At 38.2% G+C, this 18,508-nt stretch overlaps 2 long non-coding RNA genes across 2 annotated transcripts; both read left to right on the top strand.

The window, feature by feature from the left end:
* The first annotated feature begins 298 nt into the window (after window positions 1–298).
* LOC147374579 (uncharacterized) lies at window positions 299–10,329 on the top strand. The gene is made up of 3 exons (XR_015162921.1): window positions 299–426; window positions 1,881–1,965; window positions 10,209–10,329. It is a non-coding gene; the product is annotated as an uncharacterized LOC147374579 (long non-coding RNA).
* Window positions 10,330–13,441: 3,112 nt separating this feature from the next.
* On the top strand, window positions 13,442–18,096 carry LOC147374578 (uncharacterized). Its single transcript, XR_015162922.1, has 2 exons — window positions 13,442–13,635; window positions 17,665–18,096. It is a non-coding gene; the product is annotated as an uncharacterized LOC147374578 (long non-coding RNA).
* The last annotated feature ends 412 nt before the right edge of the window (window positions 18,097–18,508 follow it).

Genomic DNA, 18,508 nt, shown 5'->3' with positions numbered 1-18,508 from the left:
ATTCTTTCTTACTCGTCATTTCTGGTTGGCCATTTTTGCCTATGGAAAAAGCACAGGTGCATGGGTTTTCTTGTTTGTGGTCTAAACTCATGCTTGCAGATGACTGAAAGCAAAAGAGGGCTCTCTCATGTTTGGGATCCGTGTTATTTGTTCTCTAGGCAAACTAATCCCAGGAATCTGATAGCACATTCCCTTTATGATTTCCTATGAAATCATAATGTCTGCCTGGAGTCTCTGACTCACTCAGTCCTAACAAGATGTACACTCCCTGGGAGCGACATCCTCCTGCCTGAGTTGGCGTGATTTTAGTTGTACTGCGACAGCACACGTGTACAAAGGCAGCTGCAACTGACAGAGTCATTGGCCCTCAGGGTGATTGTAGGAGCCTACAGCCAACTGACCATTGCACACTGCTGCTTACAGCAGGTAGGAGCAAGGGAAGATGGAATGCAGGTGAAATTATTATTAGGAGTGAGGCATTGCATCAGCATAGACCTAATCAAATGCTTCCTCTGTGAGGAAGGGTGTAAACCTCAGGGCAAAGTCCATAGGCACTGAGAAGCAGCAAGGCTGGGTTAGCAGGACAGGGGAGTGAGAAGAACGCAAAGACTGCATTTAATCTCTCTATCTCCCTTTCTCCCTGGACATCCAGGCCCTTCTTTAAAAAAAATTTTTATTTTTTTAATTAATTATTTTTGACTTCACTAGGCCTTTGTTGCTGTGTGTGGGCTTTCTCTAGTTGTAGCAAGCAGAGGCTACTCTTTGTTGTGGAACACAGGCTCTAGGCAAGCAGGCTTCGCTAGTCATGGCACACAGGCTCTAGTTGAAGCACATGGGCTTGGTAGTTGCTGCTCACCAGCTCTAGAGTGTGAGCTCAGTAGTTGTGGCACACGGGCTTAGTTACTGCAGGGCATGTGGGATCTTCCCGGACGACGGATAGAACCTGTGTCTCCTGCATTGGCAGGTGGATTCCTATGCACTGAGCCGCCAGGGAAGCCCCTGTCCCCTTCTTAACTATCCACTGCCTTTACCTCCAGGATTCTCCCTTCCATATTCTACCAGATAGACTTTGGACACCACACAATGAAGGTTATCCTTTTATCTTTACTTGACCTTTGCTTTCCCTACCTTCTATTAGAAAAGTGTTGAACTATCTTGGGTTAAAGTGCTGAATTGCAGTCAGTTAACAATAAGCCGTGTTGTAAGAGGGCGACTGAATGGGCCTCAGAATCAAACAGGTCTGGCTTCAGTGAGTCACCTTGTATCTTCTGTGTGGCTTTGGATAAATTACTTAAACTATTTGAATCTCATTGTGTCTTTAAAATGTAAATACTAAGTTATAACTCAAGGGATCATTTTGAAGATTAAATAAGATAAGATATGTAAAGGAAGTAATATTCATAAATGTTAGTTTCCATTTTGGCTTTCCAGTTCATGATTGATGCTACCTAGCCTTTATGGATTATCTGAAATATTAAATCACAGAAGTAACTGATGATGGAAATTTTGAATGTGAAAGACATTAATAATGTGCAAATTTCCAGGGAGAATTCCTTTCTGAGAGGTTTTCATGTTATATGTGTGAACATATTTGTGTATTAAGAGCATGTGTAGGCAGAGGGCTTAATCATGTGTGTTGTGTATCTTCTTATAGAGTTGCCATTTTTTCATCCTGTCCTTTGCCCCAGGAGGCTGATTCATGGATCCTTTAGCAAATGTCCCTTCCAGCTTTCATTTAGGTTTGGCCTCTGGGGAACCCCTGCAGGAGACCCAGAGGTATTCATTCTCCTAGATAGGTTGTGGAGAGGTGGCTTTGAGTGGCAGTATTGACTGAGGCTATTAAAGCTCTCATTCCCTTTATGCTTCCTGTTTGCTTGTAGAACACAGGATGGAAGAGAGTGACCTCTCTGTCAGATACACTCGGGCCAGTTGTGCTCCCCTTGGAAGGTCACCCATCATTTCAGGGTGAGTGTCTCTGCATGACCCTCTCCTTCCACTTCTAGTCTTGACTCCTTCCTCTTGTCCTTGCGAACCTAGGTGTGTTAACTCCTTGTGAGCCGCTCAGCATTCTTGCATGATCCCTTGTGATCCTCCTTTACCGACACCTTTCTAAATAGTCTCTTCCTAAATACACACCCTCCTCACATTTTCCTAATTTGAGTGCACCATCTGTTTCCTGTTGGAATCCTGATTTATATACCAGTAAACACAGTGTAACTGGAGACATGGACTAATTCCTATAATGCGAGTTGACAAGGCTTATGCATTGTACTTCCCAAATTTATAGTGTGTTCTCTAGGACATGTTTTGACTCAGAGTGTCTCTGAGTAATGATCATTGCTGTTGAAACACGTTTAATCAATGTTGCTTGGGCAGCAGGATCAAAGCAGAGGAGACAAATGAGGAAAGACTACAGGAAGAATGCAGATGTCTCGAGTCACGTTCTGCAGATAGTCAAAGAAATTTGCTGAAATAAATTTGGATTGGATTTTACAACTAGACCCTTAATGAAAATAAGTTTCCCTTTAATCTCTGTGAACCTAGTGATGCATCTGGGGCACAGAGGTCCCTCAAACCCCTTACACTAAACATTGCAAAAGCCCCACTTTGGACTATTGAAAACTAAACAGACTATTAAGACATTTGCTACTTCTCTGAGCCCTCTCTTCTGTTGTATCTGGCTCCTTGAGATGTCTTTCTATTCTTTTTTAAAAACTTTATTTATTTATTATTGACTGCTCTGTGTCTTTGTTGGGCTTTGTGTGGGCTTTCTCTAGTTGAGGTGAGCTGGGGCTTCTCTTCGTTGCAGTGTGTGGGAATCCCACTGGGGTGGCTTCTCTTACTGCGGAGCACAGGCTCCAGGCCAACGGGCTTCAGCGGTTGCATCACGTGGGCTCAATAGTCGTTCTGCGTGGGCTTAGTTGCTCTGCGGCATGTGGAATCTTTCCGGACCAGGGACTGAACCCATGTCCCCTGGGTGGGCAGGTGGCTTCTTATCTACTGAGCCACCAGGGAAATCCTCTTGTTCCTTTAGATTTAGTTTTGGAGAGATTTGGTGAAGCAACATGAGATAAAAGAAGAAGCATCATGAATGTCCCCGAGCCTGTGATGATGCTGCATTGATGTGAGGTCACACCTGGCCCAGACTTGGGGTTAGTCAGTGATGGGCTGATTGGAGTGTCTTATTAGGCCCAGACTTTAAAAACCCAGCCTCCCATATGGAATTTATTTTTTATGTGAAGATAGACTCCAAAGAAAGAAACACTTATGGTGTCAAAGAAAAATTCTTACTTTTAACTCTTAAGAATTTTCCCTTTATCAAAAGGCTAACGACTATGGCAAGGCAGTGTTGAAAATACCAATTTATGCTCTTTTCAGGGTTCGAAAACTTTATTAATTTGAACTTTAAATAACTTTTTTACCTCATATTATTCATTTGACAGCAATTGTTTCAGGAGATGGATTGCAGTTCCCAGGCAATCTTCTCATCTATTAATATAATAATAAACTGAAATCAGTGAATAGTTCACAGAGAACTGGCAGTGTTTCACATTTTTGCCTTTTGACTGGCGTTGCACTAACCTAGAGTATAAGAAGTCAACTGATGGATGGACAAGTGTTTCAACCCCACTAAACCTTGCATTTGCAGAGCAAAGAAATGCAGTTACAGCACATTTGTTAACACAGGATAGGATTAGCAGTCCTACTGCGTGACAAGTAATGCAAAATAATCCCAACAGAAAATACTAGTTTCTAGCCGGCCCTTCAGAAATGTTTGTTTTACAAGACAGCATAATACTTGTTAAAACAAGATGATGTCAGCCACCACTTCTTTTATTGAATATATATTTCCCCAAACTATTTGCTTACCTTCCTACACAGAAAAAGTCTCCAGTATTACATTTAGTGGGAAGAAATAATTATCTCCCTTACTTGCTTTTTTTTTTCAAAGTCAGTCTTCTTCTATGTAGACTTATTTGCGATTGAGATTTATTATATCTAGATGTCTAAAAGTCCATTAATATGATATTTAACAAGAATCAGATTTCTTTTTTAACTTGAGATGGACATTTTGTGAATCACAGAGAATTGATTTCAATAAATGGTTTTAATCTGGGCTTTACTGAGACCAAAGTGGTCCATGGGAAACTTGATATTACCCTATGAATGCCTGATACACACAAAATTGTGGGTAAATAAATGTATTCACCCTTTTCCACCTTACCCTACCCCACAGAATAGGTTTAAAGCGCTCAGCAGATTCTCAAAGGGATACTATATTTGATTTGAGAAACAATAATTTGTGCTTACTTAAAAACTGTAGGCACATAGTAAGTGTATTATTCTTTCTTAATAATGATAATGGTAGTGGTGGTAAATTCTTTTTGATAATAGTCCTTTTATAGATAACTGTTTGCTGAAGGGATCCTCAGGAATCAATATTGGGATTACTCAATCATTAGTTTATCTGACATACGAACGTGTATTGGGAACCTAGTGTGTGTGAAGGAACATAACTGTGTCCCTCCTATGTACTGTGTGAGTAAGTGTAAAACAAGGTGGGATATGAGCGTTTCTTTTTTCTTAAGCTTTCTATTTTGCATGGGATACAGTCAATTAACAATGTTGTGGTAATTTCAGGTGAACAGGGAAAGGACTCAGCTATTCATGTACATGGATACATTCTCCCCCAAACACCCCTCCCCTCCAGGCTGCCACATAGCCTTGAGCAGAGTTCCATGTGCTATTCAGTAGGTCCTTGTTGGTTATCCATTTTAAATACAGCAGTGTGGGATATGAGCATTTCTAAGTTGATTCTGTTAGAAATCACCACAGCTCACAAATAAATAATATAGGAATGGAACCACCAAGAAATGAAGAGGCGTGTAAAAGAAATAGAAGCACAAAAATCAGTCTGATGCTTTTTGGCACAACACTCCACAGTACTTAATTGTCCTAATGTTTGAAAAGCCCGCTCTTGCTATTATTTCTAAAAATTAATATATATACATATCAAAGTACTTAAAGTAAGTAGCTGTGGTAGCCTAAGTGGGAGGGAAACCCAGAAGGGAGGGGTATATGTATATGTATGGCTGATTAATTTTGCTATGCAGTAAAAGCTAACACAACATCCTAAGGCAACTATCCTGCAATAAATATTAAATAATAAAAAAAGAAAGCAGTAGGTATACCATGAAAATTAATTCTCCTGCTCTCCTAACTCAGGTATTCTAGTTTACTTTCTCAAAGATAGAAATTATGCTTTTTATTTTTTATGATAAACATACTGTTTTAATCAGGATACCTTCCTCCAAGACTTTCTTGGTATTATACTGAACAGAAGTTAAATATCAGAAGGCTTCTCCTCAGCAATTTAAAAAACTGCTTGCTTACTCTAGAAATTCTAAGGAGGGAAGATAAAATACATTGTCTCTAGAAAGGATGCTTCTAATGATTTTACTCTTACAAAATGGCCCTTGAAAAACACTGAAGATCTTTGTCTCTCTGGACATGGACTTGGACTTTGAACTTGGATTTGGGACCAGAACTTTGCTATCACCTAAACTTAGATCTGAAAGATTTATCATGGTTCACATGCCTTGTTCCGAAGGCAGTGTAACTCTTCAGGTCCACACGATTGCAAGGCATTATATATGTTATGTCCTTTTATTTCCCATCTAAATATGAATAATGATAGTAAGTACAAGTCTTAAATTATTCACATCAGCTCAATTGCTAAGTGGACTCTCCTTGGATAACAACTTTTTAAACAATCAGAAATCTAGTAGAATATGATGGGCAGTGTCTTTCAGTTAGCTGCTCCATGGTAAGCTTAGTTGCATCATCTTTCAGTCTGACCTTTGAGGTGATAGGAACTGGCGGTAAAAGATCAGATCTATTTCCTGGTTATCAGCGCCTTTAAATCACCTTAGATAAAAGCAGATCAATTGTCAGAAATTACAGCAGATGGCAAGTTGTGGGCTGCCAGTAACTGTCTCTAGGTTACAGTTTCTGTAGGGAAGGGCTTATTTATTTATTTTTTGTTAAATATTATGTATTTCATTACATTTTCAAATAATAAAGAATTTATCTTTGAATAGTTATTTTAATTAGACATACACGCACTTGGTAAAAATTTTCAAATTGTGCAAATATGTACAATGAAAAGAAATTCTCCCATACATCCTAAACCATCAGCTTCCAACCCCATCCCAGTCACAGAAGCAGCTGTTGCTAAGGTGTCTTGTGCATTTCCCCAGAATTTTCTATATGTGTAAAATATATAAATAGTATAGTTGTAAGAATATACTAAAATATTTTTATAGAAGAATAAATATACAAACTGTATGTGTATATATACAAATGCCTTGAAGGACAGATTTGGTCCTGTGTCTTCCCTGGTGGCTCAGATGATAAAGAGCCTGCCTGCAATGTGGGAGACCTGGGTTCAATCCCTGGATTGGGAAGATACCCTGGAAGAGGGCATGGCCATCCACTCCAGTATTCTTGCCTGGAGAATCCCCATGGACAGAGGAGCCTGGCAGGCTATAGTCCATAGGGTCGCACATGAGGTCGCACTGAGCAACTAAGCACAATAAAACATCCATGGGCTTCCCAGGTGGCGCTAGAGGTAAAGAACCTGCCTGCCAATGCCGGAGACTTAGGAGACTCAGGTTTGATCCTTGGGTCAGGGAGATCCCCTGGAGAAGGGCATGGCCATCCATTCCAGTATTCTTGCCTGGAGAATCCCATGGACACAGGAGCCTGGTGGATCACAGTCCATAGAGTCACAGAGTCAGACACAAGTGAAGTGACTTAACACACTCACAAAACATCCATAAGACATTTGGCACATTCAGAAATGTCCTTGATATTTGGTTCTGTCCAAACCACTTGACATGTGTCATGGTTATGGAGGTTTTGGATAGGACCAAATTTCACGGACCTTTTGTCATGGAACAAGAGTATTACGGATGTTTTAGACAGGACCAAGTCTCTACTAACCAAAAAAACAAAAATGTATATATGTAATGCTATTTCAACCTAACATCTAATTTTGGAGAAGCTTTTCCATAATAGTTTTAGATATATTTCACTATATTTAGCAGTTGTATAATATTCATTTACCTAATCAGTTTTATATCAGTGGACATCCACATTTTATATTTTGCTTCAAAAGATACTGAAATTAATGCCCTCTACTTCCATTTTTTCTTATATGTATGTATATTTCTCTGCAAAGTTTTTGAATGAGATTTTGCATTTAGAATTTTGATAAATAATATAGATATTGCCAACTTACCCTCCAAAGAGGCTGTACCATTTTCACTGAAACCAGCAATAATGATAGGCCCTAATTAAACACTTTTGTCAATACTATGATTATCAATACTTTTTATCTTTGTCATATTTGCTGCTGTTGTTGTTCAGTCACTCAGTTTTGTCCAACTCTTTGTGACCCCATGGACTGCAACACGCCAGGCTTCCCTGTCCTTCACCATCTCCCAGAGCTTGCTCAAACTCATGTCCATTGAGTCGGTGATGTCATCCAACCATCTCGTCCTCTGTTACCCACTTCTGCATTCAATCTTTCCCAGCATCAGGGTCTTTTCCAATGAGTTGGCTTTTCCCATCAGGTGGCCAAAGTGTTGGAGGTTCAGCCTCAGCATCAGTCCCTCCAGTGAATATTCAGGATTGATTCCTGAATATGACCTTTTGTCATATTAAGAGATTGAAAAAGCACTTCAATTCTATATACAATCTATTTGTCTTTCTTTATTCTGCTTTGAGTCAGTGTTTCTCTCTACTTGTTTTTCTAGTGGGTTGTTGGACTGTTGTATATTAAGGCAATTAAAACATATTTACATGCATTGTAAATAAACTCTCCCAGGGTTTTAGTCATCCTTAAACTCTCCCAGGGTTTTAGTCATCCTTTGACTTGTTAATTAAATTTCTTGCCATGTGGAAATTTGTACTTTTTATGAAAGCGTTAATCATTTCTTTTATAGAGTTATAGATTTTGCATCTTCTTTAGAAAGGTCTTTCCCACTCCAAGTTTTTTCCTTAAGTGGCCATAGTTTTCCTAGGATAGTTGGGGATACATATTTTATTTTGAAATATTTCGTAATTTGGAATTTATTTTTCTATAAAATACCTAGATTTTTTCCCACTCATTTTCTCATTTTGATTGTTGATTTATCCCACCTTTCCCAGCTGATTTGTAAAGCCACCTTTATCGTATACAGAATTTTCACATACATATGGCTCTGTTTGCAAATTATATGCTGATGATCAGCTGGTTCCTGAAGCACTGTCATACTTTAATGTATGACATTAAAGGGCTAGTTCTCCATCATTTCTCTTCCTTTTTCCATGTCTATTCTAGCCACCCTAACATGCTTATATTTACATATCTTTATTTTCCATTTTCCCCATAGAATTCTTAACAGGTTTCAAAATACAAAATTTTCTTTGTACTTTTGTTGATAATCACATTGCATTTATAAATTGATTCAGGGATATCTGCCATCTTTAAAATATTGTTTTTATATTCAAAGAATAAGATATATTTCTATTTATTGATTTTTTATTAGAATTTTCAAGTTTTCTTTACCTAGATTCTGTTTTAGAACATTTTATTTTGATTATTTTAAAGATGTGTTGCTTTTTCACATTAGTAAGTTATTATATGGATTCTAATATCCATCAGATCAGATCAGTCGCTCAGTCGTGTCCGATTCTTTGTGACCCTATGAATCGCAGCACGCCAGGCCTCCCTGTCCATCACCAACTCCCGGAGTTCACTGAGACTCACGTCCATCGAGTCAGTGATGCCATCCAGCCATCTCATCCTCTGTCGTCCCCTTCTCCTCCTGCCCCCAATCCCTCCCAGCATCACAGTCTTTTCCAATGAGTCAACTCTTCGCATGAGGTATCCATATTAGTTGATTATTGATTATTTCGTATTTTCAGGTAAACAGAATTGTTCCAAGGGAGATATAGATCTGTATATCTTTATAATATGCATGCATATATATGTAAATATATGTGTATATGTGTGTGTGTTTGCATATACATGGCACCTTTTAATTTTTCACTTTTTTAAGCTTATAGTTAAAGTGATAATATATCCATATTATTCAAATCTAGAAGTACAAAAGATATACCAAAAAAAAAATTACAAAGAATCTCCCTCTATACCTATTCCCAGACCCCAAAATTTCCTCATATGAGTTAGTGTATATTATAACTTCTGGTTAATTCTTTCAGAGTTATGTGTATATAGTCAAATAAAATATAAACAAATGTACTTTTGGGGCTTCCCAGGTGGCGTTAGTGGTAAAGAACCCGCCTGCAATGCAGGGACCCAGGTTGGATCCTTGGGTCTGGAAGATCCCCTGAAGGAGGGCATGGCAACCCACTCCAGTATTCTTGCCTGGAGAATCACATGGAAAGAGGAGCCTGTGGGCTACAGTTCATAGGTTTGCAAAGAGTTGGACACAACTAAAACAATTTAGCGAGCACACAAATATACTTTTTACACAAACAATAATGTACTGTACACACTGTTCTGTCTTTGAGAGTAGACATCCGTGAACAAGGAAAGTAACAACATGAGATCAGAATGAGCGTGTTTCTCTTCCTGGTAAAAAGATCTGTTTTCTTCAGTTTTTACTGTCTACTCTGTGTTATGGGTGTCAGACATAGATTCTTGGGAGCTAATAGTGGAAGGCATATCACAGTAACAGAGACCACAGAGTACTTTGTTCTGCCATCCTGATCTGTGCTTGGTTATCAGGTTTACCTGGTGTGCCCAGTGCTCTTTTCCCTTTGGACTTCCTCCACAGATCTCCTTACTTCTCTGTGGGGCCAAGCCGTGATCTATCAATCCAGACATATGTGGACCCAGTAGTGGGCTCAGCCATGTTAGTGAGGCTTCTTCTACAGTGTGGCTTTGCTACATCCTCATGAAAAATGTATCGTGTGTCTCTTTTTATCATAGCTATTTTGGTGGTTATGAAATAGTATATCATTGTGGTTTTGATTTGCATTTCCTTAGTGACAAAAGATGTGAAACATTTTATGTTCTTAGCCATTCATATATGTTATGGGGACAAAAACCTATTGAAATTATTCACCCATTTTCAATCACAGTGTTTGTCTTTTTTCTTTTTTTTCGAGTTATAAGAGTCCTTTATATTTTCCAGGTACTGCTGCTGCTGCTGCTGCTAAGTCGCTTCAGTCGTGTCTGACTCTGTGTGACCCCATAGACGGCAGCCCACCAGGCTCCCCCGTCCCTGGGATTCTCCAGGCAAGAACACTGGAGTGGGTTGCCATTTCCTTATTCAATGCATGAAAGTGAAAAGGGAAAGTGAAGTTGTTCAGTTGTGTCTGACTCTTAGCGACCCCATGGACTGCAGCCTACCAGGCTCCTCCGTCCATGGGATTTTCCAGGCAAGAGTAATGGAGTGGGGTGCTATCGTCTTCTCCTTACAAAATCCACAATTTCTGATTATTTTCTCCCTTTCTGTGTGTTTTCTTTCTTTATAATATTGCATACAGAAATTTTTTTTTTAAATTTCATTGTCTAATTTACCTAATTTTTTTCTTATCAATTGTGCTTTTGAAGTTGTCTATAGTTTTAGCTCTTATATTTAAGCCTATGATCCATTTTGAGTTAGTTTTCCTGAATGGTGTGAGGTAGATGTCCAATTTCTCTCTTTTGTAAGTTGGTGTATATATAATTTTAATACATGCAAATGGGTACTTAACAGGGAAGTGTTGCCTTCTCTTGAGATTATTTCAGGCTTTTAATTCTCTCTATAGGTATGACAGTTAGTCTTGACATAGGATGTGTTGATAAAAAGTCTACAGAGATGAAAATGTTTAGGTTTTATGTGCCATTTTATACCATGTAAGAAATTCATTAATTAAAAACATAGTTCTGGGTACAGATTGCAACATGTTTATTTTGTAAAGTCATGGAAAATCTAATGCCACCAAAGAACTTAGAGCCCAGCAGGAAAGGAAATCTTTTCTTTCTAAGTCATTTCTTGATTTTAGAGCATAGAATAACTCATTTGACAATTCATATATTGAGCCCAGTCATTCAGAAATTTTCTCAGTTCAAATGGCAATAAGGAAATTTTATAGCAAGGATGAGTAACAGTGACAATAAATGTAATTTTAACTGCTTTTGGAAGTTATGTTTACTTAGTTCTTACCTTTGATTTGCTCCTGGGTGTATGGATCAACTCTTAAGTTGAGATAAAAAGAGTTAAGCCTTTTTGATTCAGAGATTTAAAAGGGTCCTACTTAGTGCTCACAGAAAGGACAATGAATCTTTTTAAAGAAAATACATTATCTATTAAGTGAATTCTAATATTTTTTCTTTCAATTGGGAACATTGTTGATACTAGGAACTGATGGAATTTAAGGTGCCAAATTTTGAAGAAAGAAGGTAATGGTAGTTGGATGATGCCAAATTAACTATTGAAAAAAATATTAAATGAAATTTAATGTATATAAGTTGAAGGTGGTCAGTACAAATTGTCAATGGCCACACCATTTAAAATAACTTTAATAGATTATTTTTGGTGAAGCAGTTCCATATGAAATTAAAAGAAGCCATGAAATTAAAAGACACTTTCACCTTGTAAGAAAAGCTATGACAAACTTAGCTGTTGCTAAGTCATGTCAGTCGTGTCTGACTCTGTGCGACCCCATAGACGACAGCCCACCAGACTCCCATCCCTGGGATTCTCCAGGCAAGACTACTGGAGTGGGTTGCCATTTCCTCCTCCAGTGCATGAAAGTGAAAAGTGAAAGTGAAGTCGCTCAGACATGTCCGACTCTTCACGACCCCATAGACTGTAGCCTACCAGGCTCCTCCATCCATGGGATTTTCCAGGCAAGAGTACTGGAGTGGGGTGCCATTGCCTTCTCCAATGACAAAGCTAGACAGCATATTAAAACGCAGAGACATTACTTTACCTACAAAGGTCCATATAGTCAATGCTATGGTTTTTCCAGTAGTCATGTACAGATGTTAGAGCTGGACAATTAAAAATGCTGAGTGCTAAAGAATTGATGCCTTTAAATTGTGGTGCTGGAGAAGACTCTTGAGAGTTCCTTGGACTGTGAGGAGATCAAACCAGTCAGTCCTAAAGGAAATCAACCCTGAATATTCATTGGAAGGGCTGATGCTGAAGCTGAAGCTCCAATATTTTGGTCACCTGATACGAAGAGCCGACTCATTGGAAAACACCCTGATGCTGGGAAAGATTGAGGGCAGGAGGAGAAGGGGACAACAGAGGATGAGATGTTTGGATGGCATCACTGACTCAATGGACATGAGTTTGAACAAACTCTAGGAGGTGGTGAAGGACAGGGAAGCCTAGTGTGTTGCAGTCCATGGGGTTGCAAATGGTTGGACACGACTGAGTGACTAAACAACAATTCCAGAAGAATTACTTTATCTTTGAGTACATCAGATTTTACCCTCAGAGTCAGTAGAATTTACTGAGTATTGTGTAAATCATTCAAGTCTAACCTTCCACATGGATTCCAAATGGCTATCCAGGGAACAGAAAGACTCTGAGCCAACAACAGCAATCCATCATGAACTCATTTAGCCTTCACTTGCCTAGCCTTCAGTCTTAAATAGAAATTCTTTTTTTTTTTTTTTCTGTCTTGTCTTTAAATTTTTTAAATACAAAAATACTCATACACAATCATTCTCTCAGTTACTGATAGCAACTAACCCCAAAGTTTGGTCTTGTACTTCAATAAGCTTGGATAAATGTATACATATACATACTCTCTTTCTCTCATCTAGCTAATTATCTACTTATTTTGTGTGTGTAATTAGTCATGAAGTTTCCATCCTGCTTTTATACCCATTGTAACTACAGGGAGTGAATTTGCTATAATTTCCCTCTGGCTATCACAGAGGCAAGGTGGGGTAGAGGCAGTGATCACGCTTGAAATATTATGGGATAAAGTGCAATTATGCCAGTTAGTGAGGACTAAGGCAAACCTGTGCTACTTTCTTTCAATTGGGGGATTATTTTTAGATATTAAGCCCTTTTGCATGATGTCTCCTTGTTCATTTAGGAGAAAAAAATTCTGAAAACTCCAGGGATGGGATTAATCTTAATGAGTCAGCACTACTTATAAGAAGTAGTGAAGCAAAAACTAAAAAATAATTTGGCAAAATGGCTTCTGAAATGATTAAAATTAATTACAGCCTCTGGCAAGGGTTTAGCCCTAGGCCAAGGCGCCTTGCATCTCCTCCTTCATTCCAACCCAGCTTGCCAAGTATTTTCTCTCAAACACCCCAGCCTACTCTACGTTCCCTTCTGTAAAACAGCCCCAGGCCCCCCAGGTTGGGTGTCTGATGCTCCTGGGCAAGGGGAGGAGGGCCTTCATTACCTGTTCAGCACCCAAGTCCTCTCACAGCCTAAAAATTATTTCAGCATTGCTCCCTTTGCTAACTCTTCTTGCTGTGTTTGCTCTCTAGTTGTTCCTACTGATTTTCTTACCCATGAACTAAATCTAGAAAAGACAGTCTGGAGCTGGAGAAGAGGGAAGGTGGTGCCATGACAAGCCCTTGGAAGAATTATTTTAGGACAGGTAGGTTCTTGCTCTCTGGCAAGCCAAGTCTTTTCTCTGCCCAGGAAGCCAAGTCTTCTCTGCCAGTGAGTAAGGTCAGCTACCCTTTGAGTTAAATAACTCACACCCTTGTTCAAAAATCTTTCCTGAGAAATCCAGTAAAGGACCTTTTACATAATTTCAGAGAAGCTTTCATGCAAATAAATTTTTCTAAGGGGAAAAGTATTAAGGCTCATGTAAGCACAATCTCCCTGCTACTTCTGGTTGAATATTTTTGATAGATCATACTATGCTATCACTTACTCCTGTGTTACTTTCTAATTCTAGGTGACTTTCTGATACCAGAGTTTCATCCAACGCACCCATATTTAGCAATTATGGTAGTGATTAATGTCTCAGAGGATATAGTTTTTGAGGGAAGGCACTGACAATGCCATTGCAGATGTTGGCCCAAGGTGTTTTCAGGGATAATCATGTTCCTAGGTACATGTTAAGTCACTTCAGTCCCGTGTCTGACTCTTTGTAATTCTATGGACTATACCCTATGGAGCTCACCAGGCTCCTCTGTCTATGGAATTTTAAGAATACTGGAGTGGGATTCCCTCCTGCAGGGGATCTTCGTGACCCAGGGATTGAACCGGCATCTCTTACATCTCCTGCGTTGGCAGGTGAGTTATTTACCACTTAGCGCCACCTGGGAAACCCCTTCTAGGTGCATGCTAACCAAAGTTAACAATAAAGTTACCTAATTAGAGAATTGGAAGGGATCTAATAGATCTAATGACTATATTTTCCAGATGAGAAAAATAAATTCAGGAGTTGACCAAGCAACAAGGCAAAGTAGGGATTAGTACCGGGGCCTCCTGGCTTGCTGCTCAAGCGCTGGTAATGGATGATAGTATTGTGTTCTCTCTCCACCATAGACTTGTAGTGATAATTGGCCTAGGAGTCCACTTTGTCTTAGAGAACCCTGTTGCTAATTCTTGGCTAAGGTGAAGATGTGTGGTCATTGGGAGGACTCTAAAAGTTCTATCTCAAGTGAGAATTCTTACAGCTTTTCCCTAGGAAAATTTGGGGAACCTACAGTAGTTGCACATGAGAAGAGGATTGCTCAGTTTAGAAGGTTCTAGAATTCATATTCTCCATTCACTAGGTTTGAAAAATACTGTTTAAGAGAAAACTTCCCTAAGTTTTCTTTGTAGCTTGTTTTGTTTTGTTTTAAGGCTAATTCTGATCTTATAGTAATTCAGCTTTTTGTCTAATTCTGGTCTCATCACAAATTTATCATCTTTTAAGAAATTTGGGGATGACTGTTATAGTGAAAACATTCTCTTAAAGATTCAGGTAGCAAATTCTATATTTTATTAATTTGTGAAAATGTTAATTATTAGCCTCCAATAATTATAAATATATTTATGTATAATTACACATGTAATTGGACTTCCTGGTGGCTCAGATGGTAAAGAATCTGCCTGCAATGTGGGAGACTCAGGTTCTATCCTGAGTCGGGAAGATCCCCTGGGAAAGTAAGTGGCTACCCACTCCAATATTATTGCCTGGAGAATTCCATAGACAGAGGAGCCTGGTGGGCTACAGTTCATGGGATCACAGAGAGCCAGACATGACTGAATGACTAACACTTACTTACTTACACACATGTAATTATACAAACCCAGACACTGTATTAAAAAGCAGAGACATCACTTAGTCTACAGAGGTCTGTGTAGTCAAAGCTATGCTTTTTCCTGAGTCATGTATGTATGTGAGAGTTGGACCATAAGGATGACTGAACACCAAAGAATTGATGCTTTCAAACTGTGGTGCTGGAGAAGACTCTTGAGAGTCCCTTGAGTCCCTTGGACATCAAGGAGATCAAACCATTCAATCCTAAACAAAATCAACCTTAAATATGCATTGGGAGGACTAGTGCTAAAGCTGAATGAAGCTCCAATACTTTGGCCACCTGATGCAAAGACCTGACTCATTGGAAAAGACCCTGTTCCTGGGAAAGATTGAAGGCAAGAGGAGAAGGGGGTGACAGAGGATGAGATGGTTGAATGGTATCACTGACTCAATGGACATGAGTTTGAACAAACTCAGGGTGATAATAAGGACAGGGAAGGCTGGCATGCTGCAGGTCATGGGGTCACAAAGAATTGGACATGAATTAGTGACTGAACAACAACAACGTATATAGTATATTAATATCAACTCATTCAGTCATTGCAGGGGAAGCTAAAAGTCTTCCATGACCACATCCATTATCCCTTCATAGTAGAAATGACAGCTATTATCATTTTGGTGAGGATTATTTCAGAACTATTTATAGGTATATACACACATATTTACATGCCTATAAAATATATGATATTATTTGCTCTTGTTTTGAAATTTAAATTATATCATAGTTGCCTAGTTTTCTGCTATTTACTTTTTTATCCCCAACCATATGTCTTGGAGATTTTCCATGTTAGTAATATAGTAGATGCACCAGGAATTATTTAACAATTCCTTTATTTATGGACATTTAAATTACTTATTTAAATAATTATTAGTTTATTATTTAAATAATAAATTTAAATTATTTCCAATTCTGAACAATGATAAACAATGTTGCAGTTCATATCCCTGTGCAGGCCTCTTTGTTGTAATGCACAAGTATTAGTTCAGAAATATACAGAGAGTTGCCAGAGTGAGCATACATTTTTTTCTTTAATTTTTATTGGAGTGTAGTTGGTTTACAATGTTGTGTTAGTTTTCAGTGTACAGCAAAGTGAATCAGTTATACATATACAAATATCCACAAATTTTTAGATTCTTTTCCCATGTCAGCCATCACAGAGTATTGAATCCAGTTCCCTGTGCTATACAGCAGTTTCTATAAGTTGTTTTATATATAGTAGTGAGTAGATTCAATCCCAGTCTCCCAATTTACATACTTTCTTATTTTACCCGACACTGCAGAGTTCCCCTCCTCAGTGTCTGTGTCACAGAGAATGTGTATGACAACGCCAGGTTCCCTCCGCTCTTAGCTCTTCTTACTGTTTTAAACATTTCTGAGTGGTGATAAATTTATGTTGCTTGTGACATTAAACAAGATGATTTTACCATCTCAGTATTACCTATAATGTTTGCAGCAGGTTTTTGATAAAAATAGGTATTCCTGGTTTGTTAAGAATGAATTTGCTTTTCTTGTTTTGTATGAATGAATTTACATTATTACAATGAATTTACATTTTAAATTATTTTTCCTGCATAACTTCTATGATAAAAATTATTTCTTCTTTAAATTTTTAATTAGCAATAACTAATAAATTTTCTCATGCTAAACCATCTTTCTATTCTTTAAATAAACTATAAATAGTCACAATATGTTCATTTATTATGTATTGTTGAATTCAGTTTGCTAATATTTTATTCAGGATTTTTGAATCTATATTCATAATTTTCTTCTGTTACTTAGTCCTTGTCTGATTTTGAGTCCAATATTAGGAAGGCCTTATAAAATGTTTTGGTTAGCTTTTTTTCTTTTTCTGTAATTTGGAACAATTATATAAGATAAGGATTAGCTTTTGCCAAAGAGATTTAGTGAAATGAGTAAAACCGTGGCCATGGTGCTTATTATGATGAGTAGATCTTTACCTACTGATTCAGTTTTTGAAATGGTTCAACTCCAATCAGCTATTCTATTTCTTGAGTCAATTTCATTAACTATATATTTTCCTAGCTAATTATTCATATCATCTAATTTTATTGACATGAGGTTGTTTATATTATTCTCTTATGATTCCAAGGTTTCATTGTTTTCTCTACATTATCAAATGTTACTTTTGGTTTATTTATACCCTCTCTGTTTATTAATCTTATTAAATCTGCCTATTGTATACCTCCCTTTTGAAAACATCAGATTATATTTTTGTTTATCCTATCTCCTGTTTTTCTTTTTATGTTTTAGTAACTATTTCAGAGTTTTATTTTTGTCTGCTCTTTTGTCTATAATTTCACTGGACAAAATTTTCTCATGGTTTTAATCTACTGCCTCTCTTTCAGGAGAAGTCAATGGTAACCCGCTCCAGTACTTTTGCCTGGAAAATCCCATGGATGGAGAAGTCTGGAGGGCTGCAGTCCATGGGGTTGCTAAGAGTCGGACACGACTGAGCGACTTCCCTTTCACTTTTCACTTTCATGCATTGGAGAAGGAAATGGCAACCCACTCCAGTGTCCTTGCCTGGAGAATCCCAGGGACGGCAGAGCCTGGTGGGCTGCTGTCTCTGGGGTCGCACAGAGTCGGACGTGACTGAAGTGACTTCGCAGCCTCTCTTTCATGGTGTTGTCTTTCCCTGAATGATTGGAAATTCTTGCTTGGGGAATTCTTGTCTTTGAGATTTACTATTTGTTCCAGCATTATTTGTAAAGTAGATATAATTACCAGGTAGAAGTCAAGGGATCCAAAACCCTTCAATACAGGCATTTTAATTTTTATTTTTTTGCAATGTTGTCATGGTGTTATTTACTTAGATAAGTCAGACAGGTGTGACTTCATATGTGTCTTCCCTGCTGTATCATAGAAGTTAAGTTTATGAAACAGAGAGCATCAGTGGTGGTGATGGGGGATGAAATAGGGGGAGAGGGAATAGAAGTTTGTGGGATTCCAAAGGTTAATTTTTTCTGATGCTCTCTATATATGTATATATTCCCAAGCCAATGTGGTTTGGTACATAAAGGGTTATTAAAGTCATTTAGAGGTAAGACTTTTGAATCAAGTGGCTAATCAATAGGGTAGAGAAAAAAAATGTTAATTTGAGGAATGGAAACAGATATTGTTTAGTTTATGGGATGTAATCTCAGAAAGTGCTGGCTGAAAATGATAAAATCTTTAGGAGCAATTTGGTGA

This window comes from Bos grunniens, chromosome 4 (assembly GCF_055505025.1).
Source record: "Bos grunniens cultivar Pamir isolate PY7600 chromosome 4, Bosgru_T2T1.0, whole genome shotgun sequence".
NCBI classification, from domain to species: domain Eukaryota; kingdom Metazoa; phylum Chordata; class Mammalia; order Artiodactyla; family Bovidae; genus Bos; species Bos grunniens.
The sequence above is the reverse complement of the archived record's forward strand: the minus strand, read 5'-3'. Positions and strand labels throughout refer to the sequence as shown.